We start from the raw sequence: 12258 nt of genomic DNA on the forward strand, positions 1-12258 counted from the left end.
GGAAAGTCAAGGCAGCCAGTGTGGTGGGAACATTTGGGTGATGGGGGAAGATGATGAGGCCCAAGATATGATGAAGAACTTTAAGCTGGAAAGCAGCTGGAAGTGATCCCTGTTTGATGTAATCCCTCTGGCTGTGGTGGAGAATAGAATGTAGGAAGGCAGAGGTGGCCTGGGGAGGCCAGAGAGGGATCTCATGAAGTTGTTAGGATGAAAGATGATGGTGGTGGCTTGGCCTGGGAGGGAGAAAGAGAGGAAATGAATTCAGGATGTATTTTGGAGGTGGTGGCAACAGGGTTTGCTGATGGACTTGCTGTGGAGGATGAGGGAAGGAGGTACAGGAAGGATTCTCCCATGTGTCTGCATCGTTGTTGGATTCCTGCTGACAGACACACGGGTTGTCTCCCGTGTCTCCCAACATGCATGAATGCACATCCTTGCTGGGCTGTGTCTTTTTTTTTTTTTTTTTTTTTTTTGAGACAGGGTCTTTCTCTGTCACCCAGGCTGGAGTGCAGTGATGTGATCTCGGCTCACTGCAGCCTCGACCTTCCCAGCTCCTATCTCAAGCAACCTCAGCCTCCCAGATAGCTGGGACCACAGGTGCACACCCGCATGTCCAGCTGATTTTTTTTATTTTTTGTAGAGATGGGGGTCTCACTATGTTGCCCAGGCTGATTTCGAACTCCTGACCTCAAGCGTTCCTCCCACCTCAGTGTCCCAAAGCCCTGGGATTACAGGTGTGAGCTACCATGAGTCTTAAGGGATGAAGGGCAAGAGCATTTCAGGTGGAGGGAAGCATCTGAGTAAAGGCTGGGGCCCTGTTCTGGTGCTGTACAGGGAACCTCCCCTGCTCCCAGCCCAGCTCAGGCCAGAGTGTGGGGTGAGGGGCAGAGTTGTCTCCTGGGCTGTGGAACAGCAGCATCCAACCTCAATCCACTAACTGAAGCATGTGGAGTTGCTGCCCATTTTGAGATTCTTTCATTTCCTCCATCCCCCATCTTCTCCAGAGCTGCTTTCTCATCTGGCCAAGTCCATTCCCCCCACTCCCCCCCGCCCCGGTCCTCTCTCCTCCCCAGGTGAGTCCAGAGTTTCAGCTAATATTGCAGTGGCAGATGCATCACGTTGGATATCCTGCCATTCTCGGGCCCTTGCTGTCTGCATTTAGGTCAGCTTTGTTTTCCTGGGGACTGAAAGCAGTGGCTGGTGTGGCCTTTGGTTCTGGGCCAGCCTCACAAGGAGGCTGGACCTACAGGAAGTAAACGAGAGGCCTCTTGTTTGTATGAACTTGATTCTTCCACCTTCTTTGTCCCCTGTTCCCTTCTGTGTCGTGTTTCTGGCCTTGTTCTTGAGAGTGCAGGTCCCACAGGCAGTGGCCAGTGCTGCAGGCCTCCTTTGCCCTTTCTGAGGGGCTTTGGGCATCTGGGGTACTCTAGTCCGCTCAGCCAGTGAGGGCAGCTTGGTCAGTGTGAGTTTAAAACAGCATGACCTCCGAACTCCCGTTGCCTCCTGCTCCAAGTTTCTCTCTGGTGCTGCTGGCAGGTGCTGGGCCAGGCCACTTGTCCAAATTAGCATCTCTGGGAGTTTGCCTTCTGCCTACCCAAGGGCTGTAGAATAGGTGTCACAGATTACAAGAAGGTAAAAGTTGACACATTTCAGCTCATACCAGGTCCAAAAAAAAAAAAAAAAAAAGAACCACCTGTTGGAGAAAAATATAGAGCATTAATGAGCTCAACTCAGTACCCTCCCAAGTTGCTGGAGGACATGTGAATCACTGCAGCCTTTTTAGAGCATGGGCTGAAAAAAAAAATGTTTTATGAGCCAGTACATGCGTGTGATAAAACATTCAAATGGTACAAAAAAGGTATACAATAGTCTTCTTCCCCTACTTACGATCTCCCAGTCCCCTCCTGTGAGGACACCCATGTCACATATGTTCTTCCAGAGATGAGATGCTCAATACAAAAACAAGCATGTATTATATATGCAGTTCTGCACCTTCACCTGAAACCATTCCGAAATGTAACCATGTCATTTTTCATAAACAGCCTTTGACCCAGCACTGCAACTCCTGAGAATCTACCATGCAGAAGAAAAAAACAAGTAGCCTGAGCAGAAAAGGATATTTATTGCAGCATTGTTTGCAGTGGCAAAACAAAAAACAAACCCTGGAAATAAAACAAATGCCCATTTTTCAGGGAATGATTGAATAAAATATGGCACGTCTGTACTCTTGGCCTATCAGCCGCTAAAAAGAGTGGGTAGGAGCACTGCTTGCTGGCCTGGAGGCATTTCTGCGATGCATTTAAGGGGAAGCAAGATTCAGAGAAGTAAATCTGATAAGATCCTGTTGATGTAAAATACAGGGACAAAAGTCATTGTCATTTTGTTGGGGACAGTGGGTATCTAGTTCATTCTCTTCCACGTCACATGGCCAGCTCAGCCCGGCATTCTGCCTGGGAGACCTTGCCAGGATCTTTACTTGTGGTCAGAGTAAACTTCACCCACTGGTCATTATTAGAGGCCTGTCTGGGAGCATCCTCCACCCAGCCCACAGGTGGAGAGCCCATGGCATTCGTGCTGGTAAATGCTCACGTGGGCCTCTGTCAGGCTAGGAGAGGCCAGCCTGTTCCTGGGTGCCAGGTGCCATGGTGAGAATCACTTCTCACTGACCATGACAGGCAATCTGACCGATTTCCCAGTCACTTGGTAGGATGAACTAAGCGGAGTTTGGTGAGCTGGGAAGCGTGCAGCACCACCAAATCTGCCACTAACGAGACCAGCACAGAGGAATTACAGAAATGCTGAAGTCAGGACATCAGATCTCGGGCTGTGTTCCAGCTGAAGGTTCTGGGGGCAGAAAGCACAGGCAACAACTTAACGTCCACCCCGAGCTTAGCACACAGAGCCACCCGATGGAATGCTTCTCACGCCACATTCTTTTTTTTTTTTTTTTTTTTTTTTTTTAATGAGAGAGTCTTGCTCTGTTGCCTAGGCTGGAGTGCAGTGGTACAATCATAGCTCACTTCAGCCTCAACCTCCTGGGCTCAAACGATCCTCCCCCGGCTAATTTTTTTTTTTTTTTTTTTTTGAGATGGAGTCTCGCTCTGTCACCCAGGCTGGAGTGCAGTGGCGCCATCTCGGCTCACTGCAAGCTCCGCCTCCCAGGTTCACGCCATTTTCCTGCCTCAGCCTCCCAAGTAGCTAGGACTACAGGTGCCCGCCACCACGCCCGGCTAATTTTTTGTATTTGTAGTAGAGACGGGGTTTCACCATGTTAGCTAGGATGGTCTCCATCTCCTGACCTCATGATCCACCCACCTTGGCTTCCCAAAGTGCTGGGATTACAGGCATGAGCCACCGCGCCTGGCGGCCCAGCTAATTTTTAAAGATTTTTGGTTGAGATATGATCTGACTGTGTTGCCCAGTCTGGTCTCTAAACTCCTGGCCTCAGGCGATCCTTCTGCCTCAGCCTCCCAAAGTGCTGGGATTACAGGTGTGAGCCACCGCGCCCAGCTCCACACCAGGTTTAAATGCAAGTATCAGATCATTTCACTCGTTGCAATCACTAAATGACACAGCCTGCATTTCCTGGCTTATACGTATATATGTCATTCATTCTTACCAGAACAGTGGAAACGCTGCACAAAACCAACTTAAACTGTTTTCATTTCATATCTTGACATGTGCACCCTCTACCAATATTCTACTTTTGACTTACTGATGCCTAAGGAAGGAATGATAGGGAAAGGAACTGTGGGTTGCCGTATCTTTCTCTTGCCTTCCATGTCATCGTTCTGCATACCTAGTTGGCTAATCAGGGCAGTGTGGCAAGTAAAAAAGAATGTGGCTAGGTTCGGTGACTCATGCCTGTAATTCCAGCACTTTGGGAGGCTGAGGTGGGCAGACTGCTTGACCCCAGGAGTTTGAGACCAGCCTGGGAAACATGGCAAAACTCTGTCACTACAAAAAATACAAAAACTAGCCGGGGATGGTGGTGTGCACCTGTGGTCCCAGCTACTCAGGTAGCTGTGGTAGGAGGACCATTTGAGCCTGGGAGGTCAAGGTTGCAGTGAGCTGTGATCAGGTCACAGCTCTCCAGCCTGGATGACAGAGCAAGATCCTGTTAAAAAAAAAAAAAGAATGTAAGAGGTCTCCATGGTCTTCATGTTTCTTTCTGCATTTCATGTTTCATCGCCTTCTTTCTGCTGTGTTCGAAGCAACTCCTGGCTCTAATGGAGGGGCCTCTGGGGACTGTCAGTGTCCCCACTTACTCCCTTGTAGCTGTGATAATATGCTTACCTTATACTTTTTGCTTTCAATCTTGCTGAACTTGCATGCATCGTTGGTCTGCCGGAATCCTTCGCTCACAGGGGATCAGGAATACTGTGTGAGGATGCCATGACAAGGAGTGACAGGCACACACGTGGCTCGGATCTCTTCTGCTCACATGCATGCTCCATTGGCCCCGGACTTCGCTTACAAAATACGAGTTCAAAGATAAAATGATTTAGAATTTCAAGATGGCAACAGAGCATTTGACCAAGGGAAGGGCTAACAGCTGCTGGGGTCACATACCCATAAAGCTAGCCCCATCTGGGTTTGTTGCATGAAGTAACAAATACTCAGTTGGAGACAGGGTTCTGTTACCACCCCAATTTTAACTTACCTGACTTGGAGTAATAGCATTTCGTGCTAGGACTTAAAACACTTCTAAGGCCAGCTCTATTTTTAGTGGACTATATATACGAATCGAAACATAGTCAGTATCCTTACCTGTGCCTGTTTTTCTGCCATCCACTGGTGGGTAGTGGTCCATATTGGCAGATGACATCATCAACTACCCATTTATTCAAACCAGAAACATACACATATATAGCTATACATACTGTGAATTCACGTCGTCTTCTTTGAGATGGAGTCTCTGTCGCTGAGGCTAGAGTTCAGTGGCATGGTCTCGGCACACTGCAGCCTCCGCCTCCCAGATTCAAGCAATTCTCCTGCCTCAGGCTCCCCGGTAGCTGGGATTACGGGCACACGCCACCACGCTCAGCTAACTTTTGTATTTTTAGTAGAGATGGGGTTTTACCATGTTGGCCAGGCTGGTCTCGAACTCCTGACTTCAAGTGATCCTCCTGCCTTGTCCTCCCAAAGTGCTGGGATTAAAGGTATGAGCCACCACACCTGGCCTTAAAGTGATTATTGATATATTTGGTTAATACCGGTCATGTTTGTAATTGTTTTCTACTCCTTACCAGAGACTTCTTTTTCTGCCTCCTCTGGCTTTTTTTTTTTTTTTTTGAGACTGAGTCTCATTCTGTCTCCCAGGCTGGAGTGCAGTGGCGTGATCTCAGCCCACTGCAGCCTCTGGCTCCCAGGTTCAAGCAATTCTCCCACCTCAGCCTCCTGAGTAGCTGAGATTACGGGGGCACACCACCACACCTGGCTAATTTTTGCATTTTTGATAGAGACGGGGTTTCACCATGTTGGCCAGGCTGGTCTTGAACACCTGACCTCAGGTCATCCACCTGCCTTGGCCTCCCAAAGAGCTGGGATTACAGGCGTGAGCCACCTTGCCCAGCTTCATGTCTTTATTGAAAATACAAAAATAGGCCCTTCAAAGAAATAGAGCAGTGACTTTGTTTATTGAATTCATGTAACAGGCATTTGCGGAACTGTTCTTGATGTCGTGTCGTACTCAATTTGAATCCAGCAGAAAGTCAGTTTGGAAAAACTGATGAGACCCTCTGAAGATTATTCTTAAATCTTCCTTTTCTACCACACACCCATGGCCAGTCCACCAGCAAGGCCTGTTTGTTCCTGAGCCTAAACAAATCTTTACCAGAGTCCTCCTTTCCTTCCACTGTCCTCACCCTGGGCCACCACCATATAGCAACAGCTATCTCCTTTTTTTTTTTTTTTTTTTTTCTTTTGAGACAGAGTCTTGCTCTGTTGCCCAGGCTGGAGTGCAGTGTTGTCATTATAGCTCACTGCAGTCTCAAACTCCTGGGCTCAAGTGATCCTCCAGCCTCAGCCTCCTGAGTAGCTGGACTACGAGCATGTGCCACATGCCTGGCTAATTTTTTTTATTTTTATTTTTTGTAGAGACAGGGTCTTGCAGTGTTGCCCAGTCTGACTTCGAATTCCTGGGCTCAAGCGATCCTCCCATCTTGCCTCCCAAAGTGCTGGGATTACAGGCATGAACCACCGTGCCTGGCCTCTCTGTGCTTCTTTTGAACACTGGCAATCTCTGTGAAACAGCCAGAGGGATCTTTCGAAACTGTAAATGAGAACATATCATTCCCCTGCTTCCCATCACACTAAAAAGCATGTAGCTGACTGCGGCCACACAGCCCCTGGAGCACCAGCTATGTCTTGAGGCACACCCTCCCTTGCTGCAGCCATCCAGCCACATGGGCTCCCTGTTCTTTGAACAGACTCATTCATTCATCCTTCTCCATCTCCTGGGATTCTCTGATTTTTTTTTTTTTCTTAAAGAATTTATTACCAATCTAATCATTCAGTCTGGATAGCCCTTTGAGTGTCTTTTTTTTTTTTTTTTAGACAGAGTCTTGCTGTGTCACCCAGGCTGGAGTGCAGTGGTATGATCTTGGCTCATGGCAACCTCCGACTCCAAGGTTCAAGTGATTCTCATGCTGCAGCCTGCGGAGTAGCTGGGATCACAGGCGCGCACCATCACGCCCGGCAAATTTTTGTATTTTTAGTAGAGACAGGGTTTCACCATGTTGGCCAGGATGGTCTCAAACTCCTGACCTCAGGTGATCTGCCCGCCTCGGCTAGGATTACAGGCGTGAGTCACTGCACCCAGCCACGAATTTACTTTCTATCTCTATGGATTCGCCCATTCTGGACATTTCATGTAAATGGAACTGTATAATCCATGGTCTTTTGTGACCGGCTTTCACTCAGCATCATGTTTTCATGGCCCATCCATGTGACGCATGAATTCTTGCTTCATTCCTTTTATGGCTGAATATTCCATTGTATGGAGGTACCACATTTTGTTAATTCTTCAGCTAATGGACATTCTGGGATATCCTTACTCCCACTTTTCACATAGCTTCCTTCTGCTTTTTCTTTAGTTCTGGGCTTAAATTCATTCTGGTTCTCACCACTGAACTTATATATGTACCTGTTTGCCCTCTTCTTTACTCTGGTCCCCTAGTGTGGACGGTACATTTTGTGAGGGCAGGGACTGTGTCTGCTTTTGTTCACCGTACCTAGCATCCTACCTCACACAGTGTCCAGAGTGAGGTAGTGCCCATTGTTGAGTGAATGACTCAACATCTCATATATTTCTCACTTTACCTCTCCCTAAGGCAAAGTGATCGTAACCCCACTCTGTATCTGGGAACTTCCAGCTTTCTCCCTGGTGTTGAGGAGAGCAAGGTATCCTAAAGCATGAGGATACTTTAAATGGTGGCAGGTTACTAGAAGGATTTCTTTGGTGTAAAATACTGTCCCATCGCTCATCTGCTATGCAAGACTACCGGCTCATTTGAAAAGCCCATTTGGTTGCCAGTAACAGACACCGGAAATAACAGTGGTATAAACTCAGTGGAAGGCAGTTTCTGTCCTGAGTAAGACATCCAGAGATAGGCAGTCCATGCCTGGTGTGGCAGCTTCACAGTCATCAAGAAAAGCAGAGTCCTTTGATGCAGGGTCCTTCTGCTCACCATCCCTAGCACAGGGCCTTCGTCCTTAAGGTGGCTTCATGGCCCAGTGTGACTGCTGGAGTCAAGCTAGTGAGTCTGGAGTCCAGGTGAGAATAGGGTGAGGGAGAGGCACAAAAGCATAGTCCAGCTTTGCCTTTCTGCTGAGGAATTTTCCTCAAAGTCCCACAGCTTGTATTTACCTTGCATTGGCCATGCTGGCTGCAAGGGAGGTTGGGAAATGTAGTCTTAGCTGAGCATCCTGAGAAGGAAGAGAAGAATGGCTGCTGGGTGGGCACTTAGCAACTGGAGTTGGTTCATTTCCTGCCCACAGTACCGAGGTCCATCACAGCCAGCTTCTGCCCGTTGGCCTGGACCTTCAAGCCTTAAGTGACCAGAATCAGAGCACGGACTTTCTCTGTGTGTCCGGTTGACCAGAGGGTCGGATTTTGAGGCTTGTCAAGGGGCATCAGTTCAAGAAACCTACCATATCACCAGCAATAAGAATAATGGTAGCTTTGGCCAGGTGCGGTGGCTCACACCTGTAATCTCAGCATTTCGTGAGGCTGAGGCAGGAGGATTCCCTGAGCTCACGAGTTTGAGACCAGCCTGGGCCACTTAGCAAGACCGTATCTGCACAAAATTTTTTTAAAAAACATTACCCAGGTGTGGTGATGCACACCTGTAGTCCCAGCTACTCAGGAGGCTGAGACGAGAGGATCGTCTGAGCCCAGGAGTTCAAGACTGCAGTGATCTATGACTGCACCACTGCACTCCACCCTGGGCAACAGAGTGAGACCCCGTCTCTCTCTCTATATATATAAATAAATAGAATCATGGTAGCTCACACTTAATGCATACTTAGTGCATAATAAGTCTTGTTCTAAACAATGTTTGTGGAGTAATTTTTTTACTTAATCCTCACAACACCCTTATTATTATCCCCATTTTAGAGATGAGGAAACTGAGGCACAGAGAGGTTAAGTAACCATAGACTTTCTCACTGTTAGTAATTTTTTTTTCCCTTCATTCTTCCCTTTCAATGTGTTATGAATAAGAGGATTACAAAATAAAGCCTGACCTATTTTGGTAGATTGACCACTGTTCTGTCTTCCATCTGATTAGCTGGGGTCTGGAGAGTGCTTTGTGGAAAAGCACCCAACAGTCGAAACCACATTGACAGGCTGTTTTCATAGGAGTGCAGGAAGGGGCTTAACTGTTGGCACATCCAGCAAATGGCTGGTGACAGGAACAAAAAGGATCCACAGCTATGCAGGATTTCCGTAGCCCGTGAGCCTGGGGCCAGCCGACCACAGTGCCTGTGTGCCAGTGGGCTGGGCCTGGCCTTTAAAATGGCAGTCACCCCGGCTGCCCTTAGTAGTGTGTTGAGGAGAAAGAAGCTATTCTCTCTTCAGGTCCCCAAGAATTAATTCGGGCACCAGGTCATCTTTCTAGCTGCCTCTGATCAGCCATGCTCAGTGGAAATCTTTGAGTCCCACAATTCATCTCTGAGTTGAGTCTTTTTTCTTTTTTGAGATGGAGTCTCACTCTTTCGTCCAGGCTGGAGTGCAGTGGCACTATCTTGGCTCACTGCAACCTCTGCCTCCAAGCAATTCTCCTGTCTCAGCCTCCCGAGTAGCTGGGACTACAGGCGTGTGCCACCACACCCAGCTAATTTTTATATTTTTAGCAGAGACAGGGTTTCGCCATGTTGGCCAGGCTGGTCTCAAACTCTTGACCTCAGGTGATCTGCCCGCCTCAGCCTCCCAAAGTGCTGGGATTATAGGCGTGAGCCACCACGCCCGGTTTTTAGCTGAGTCTTTTTGAGACCCCTTCAGGTCCATGTCGGTGGCTCTCTGCAGACTCTCCAGGGTGGTGGCACAGCACGTGGCCCCCGGCTGCAGCAGGTGTTTCAGTTAGGAATGATTCAGCTGCAGCTAGCAGAATTCATAAGTGGCATTGTCACCTCAACACATAGGCTGTCCTTTGTGTCATATAACAATGTCTGGAGAGAGACTGGCAGGTTCAGTGGCTGACAGGTCAACACCAGCACTGCTCTGACCGTCTTCCCGCCATGGCCTTAAGATGGCTTGTTGGACCCAGAGAACTCAGCCCTTCTAGTCTGGGCAGGGTAGTTCTGGGGACAAGGGGACTCTCTCAAATCCAGCTATCACATCTGCATATCTGCATTCCAAGCTGGAGAAAAGGCAGACTGGTGAAGGGGAAAATGACTGTTAGATGAGTCTGATCCTTTTTTTTTTTTTTTTTTTTTTTTTTGAGACAGAATCTTGCTCTGTCGCCCAGGCTGCAATGCAGTGATGCAGTCATGACTCACTACAGCCTCGATCTCCTGGGCTCAAGTGATCTTCCTGCCTCAGCCTCCCAAGTAGCTGGGGCTACAGGTGCACGTCACCATGCCTGAGTAATTTTTCTATTTTTTTTTTTTATAGATATGGGGTCTTGCTGTATTGCCCAGGCTGGTCTCTAACTCCTGGGCTCAAGCAATCTGCCTGCCTTGGCCTCCCAAAGTACTGGGATTACAGGCGTGAGCCACCACACCCCGCGTATGAATCCCATCCTTTTTGTGAGGAGAGGGGAAATGCTTCTCTAGAATTCCTGAATGAGAAACCTTTGCCCTCCCCAAGGTTCTGAAGATATGCACCTGTGCTGTCTTCTAGATATGTTCATATTTTTCCTTTTGCATTTAGGTCTTTGACCCATCAGACATTGATGTCTGTATGTGGAAGGAGACAGAGTTCAAGGCTAAGCTCATACTCTTCGCTGTTGCATTTAGTAGGCACCGTTGTTAGTGGTTCTAGAGCCAGACCCACTGGGTTCAAATCCCTCCTGGCTATGACGTCTACTTGCTGTGTGATCTTGGGCAAGGTACCTCTCTGTACTTGAGTTTTCTGGTCTGTTAAAAATGGAGATCATAGTACAACCTACTTCACAGGTTATTAAGAGGTTTAAATGCATTGGTAGTTAAAGAACAAAAAACAGAGCCAGGAATGGTGGCATGCACCAGTAGTCCCAGCTACTCGGGAGGCTGAGGCGGGAGGATTGCTTGAGCTCAGGAGGTCGAGGCTGCAGTGAGCTATGATTATGCCACTGCACTCCAGCCTGGGTGACAGAGTGAGACCCTATCTTTAAGAAGAAAAACTGTAATCCCAGCACTTTGGGCGGCCGAGGCAGGTGGGTCACGAGGTCAGGAGATCGAGACCATCCTGGCTAACACGGTGAAACCCCGTCTCTACTAAAAATACAAAAAAAAAAAAAAAAAAAGTCAGGCGTGGTGGCGGGCGCCTCTAGTCCCAGCAACTTGGGAGGCTGAGGCAGGAGAATTGCATGATCCTGGGAGGCGGAGCCTGCAGTGAGCCGAGATCACGCCACTGCACTCCAGCCTGAGTGACAGAGCGAGACTCCATCTCAAGAAAAAAAAAAAAGAAAAAAGAAAACACAACTGAAAACAGTGCCTGGCATGTAGTAAAATCAAAACAAAAACCTTGTGCTTCAACCCAGAAAGAATTTGCACAGCCGCACATGGGTCTGGGGGCTCAGCAGGGAGCCCTGGGCCTGTCGGTAGGTGAAGTGAAGTTTGTTACTGAGGTTACCCTCTCTTCATCTTCACAAGAAGTTGCCAAATTGCTCTCCCAAAATGTTTGTTCCCATTTCCACCCCCACCCGCAGTGACTGAGTGTTCGTTCCCCTTACTCCACAATTTCAGCACATTTGGTATTGTCAGCCTGGCATTTTGGCCAATCTGCTGTGTGTGGAATGGCCACACAGCGTTTTTTTTCCCAGAGCAGCTTATCTGCAGAGGTCTCTCTGTGAGCCCACTCTACCACGGAGTTACTTAGGCTGGGCTGGAGGCAGGACCACCGTGGGGCCCCCAGCACAGTGAAATCCTCATAGCTGTGTGTTCAGAGCACCACACTAGCACGCTTATCTTCTGGAGAGGTGGGGCCAGGGGTTGTCAGGGGGACAGGGAATGAGAAAGAGACCCTCAAAGTCAGTGACCCAACCTTAGTCGTGTTTGTAGACTGCATCAATCAGCAAAAGAACCAGCGCTAAATCATTATTGTGTGCTGTTAATAGAATATAGGTCATAAGAGAAAACATGATTAATTGCAAGATGATCTCAGTGGCTGTTGAGGGCCTAGATTTTCCCAAGGCAAAGTCCTTTCCTCACTTACCAGCGTTTCTTTGTTGGGATGTAGGCTAGAGGCAGCTGAATGAACAGATATTTCCCTAAGTCATTATTTCAAAGACCGGACAGGGATGGGTATAATGGGAATCTTCTCTAAATGAAGGATGATTGAACCACTTTATTAGTAGGTGAGTAATCCCTGATGCCACAGTGATGCTCTGGCGGTCTAGAAAGGAGAGTGAAGCTTACAGCAAAGGCTCCAGTGGGTTTGGTTCTTCCAGACCAGCCACTTACACAGCAGCACAGAAGAGAAAGGCCTGGCTGTCCCCCATCACCACTCAGTCAAGAGAGAGTGCCTGTGGCCAGGCCCTCTTAGAGGCTGGGTAGATACTGCCCAGGGTGTTTATTCTGCTCCAAGACAGAAACAGAAGAGAACCTCCTGCC

At 48.3% G+C, this 12258-nt stretch overlaps 1 protein-coding gene across 5 annotated transcripts in view; it reads left to right on the forward strand.

The window, feature by feature from the left end:
* The window catches only part of SIPA1L3 (signal induced proliferation associated 1 like 3), a 299853-nt gene that overhangs the window by 104121 nt on the left and 183474 nt on the right, over positions 1–12258 (forward strand). The gene's annotated exons all lie outside the window — the stretch shown is intronic.

This window comes from Pongo abelii, chromosome 20, assembly GCF_028885655.2.
Source record: "Pongo abelii isolate AG06213 chromosome 20, NHGRI_mPonAbe1-v2.0_pri, whole genome shotgun sequence".
NCBI classification, from domain to species: domain Eukaryota; kingdom Metazoa; phylum Chordata; class Mammalia; order Primates; family Hominidae; genus Pongo; species Pongo abelii.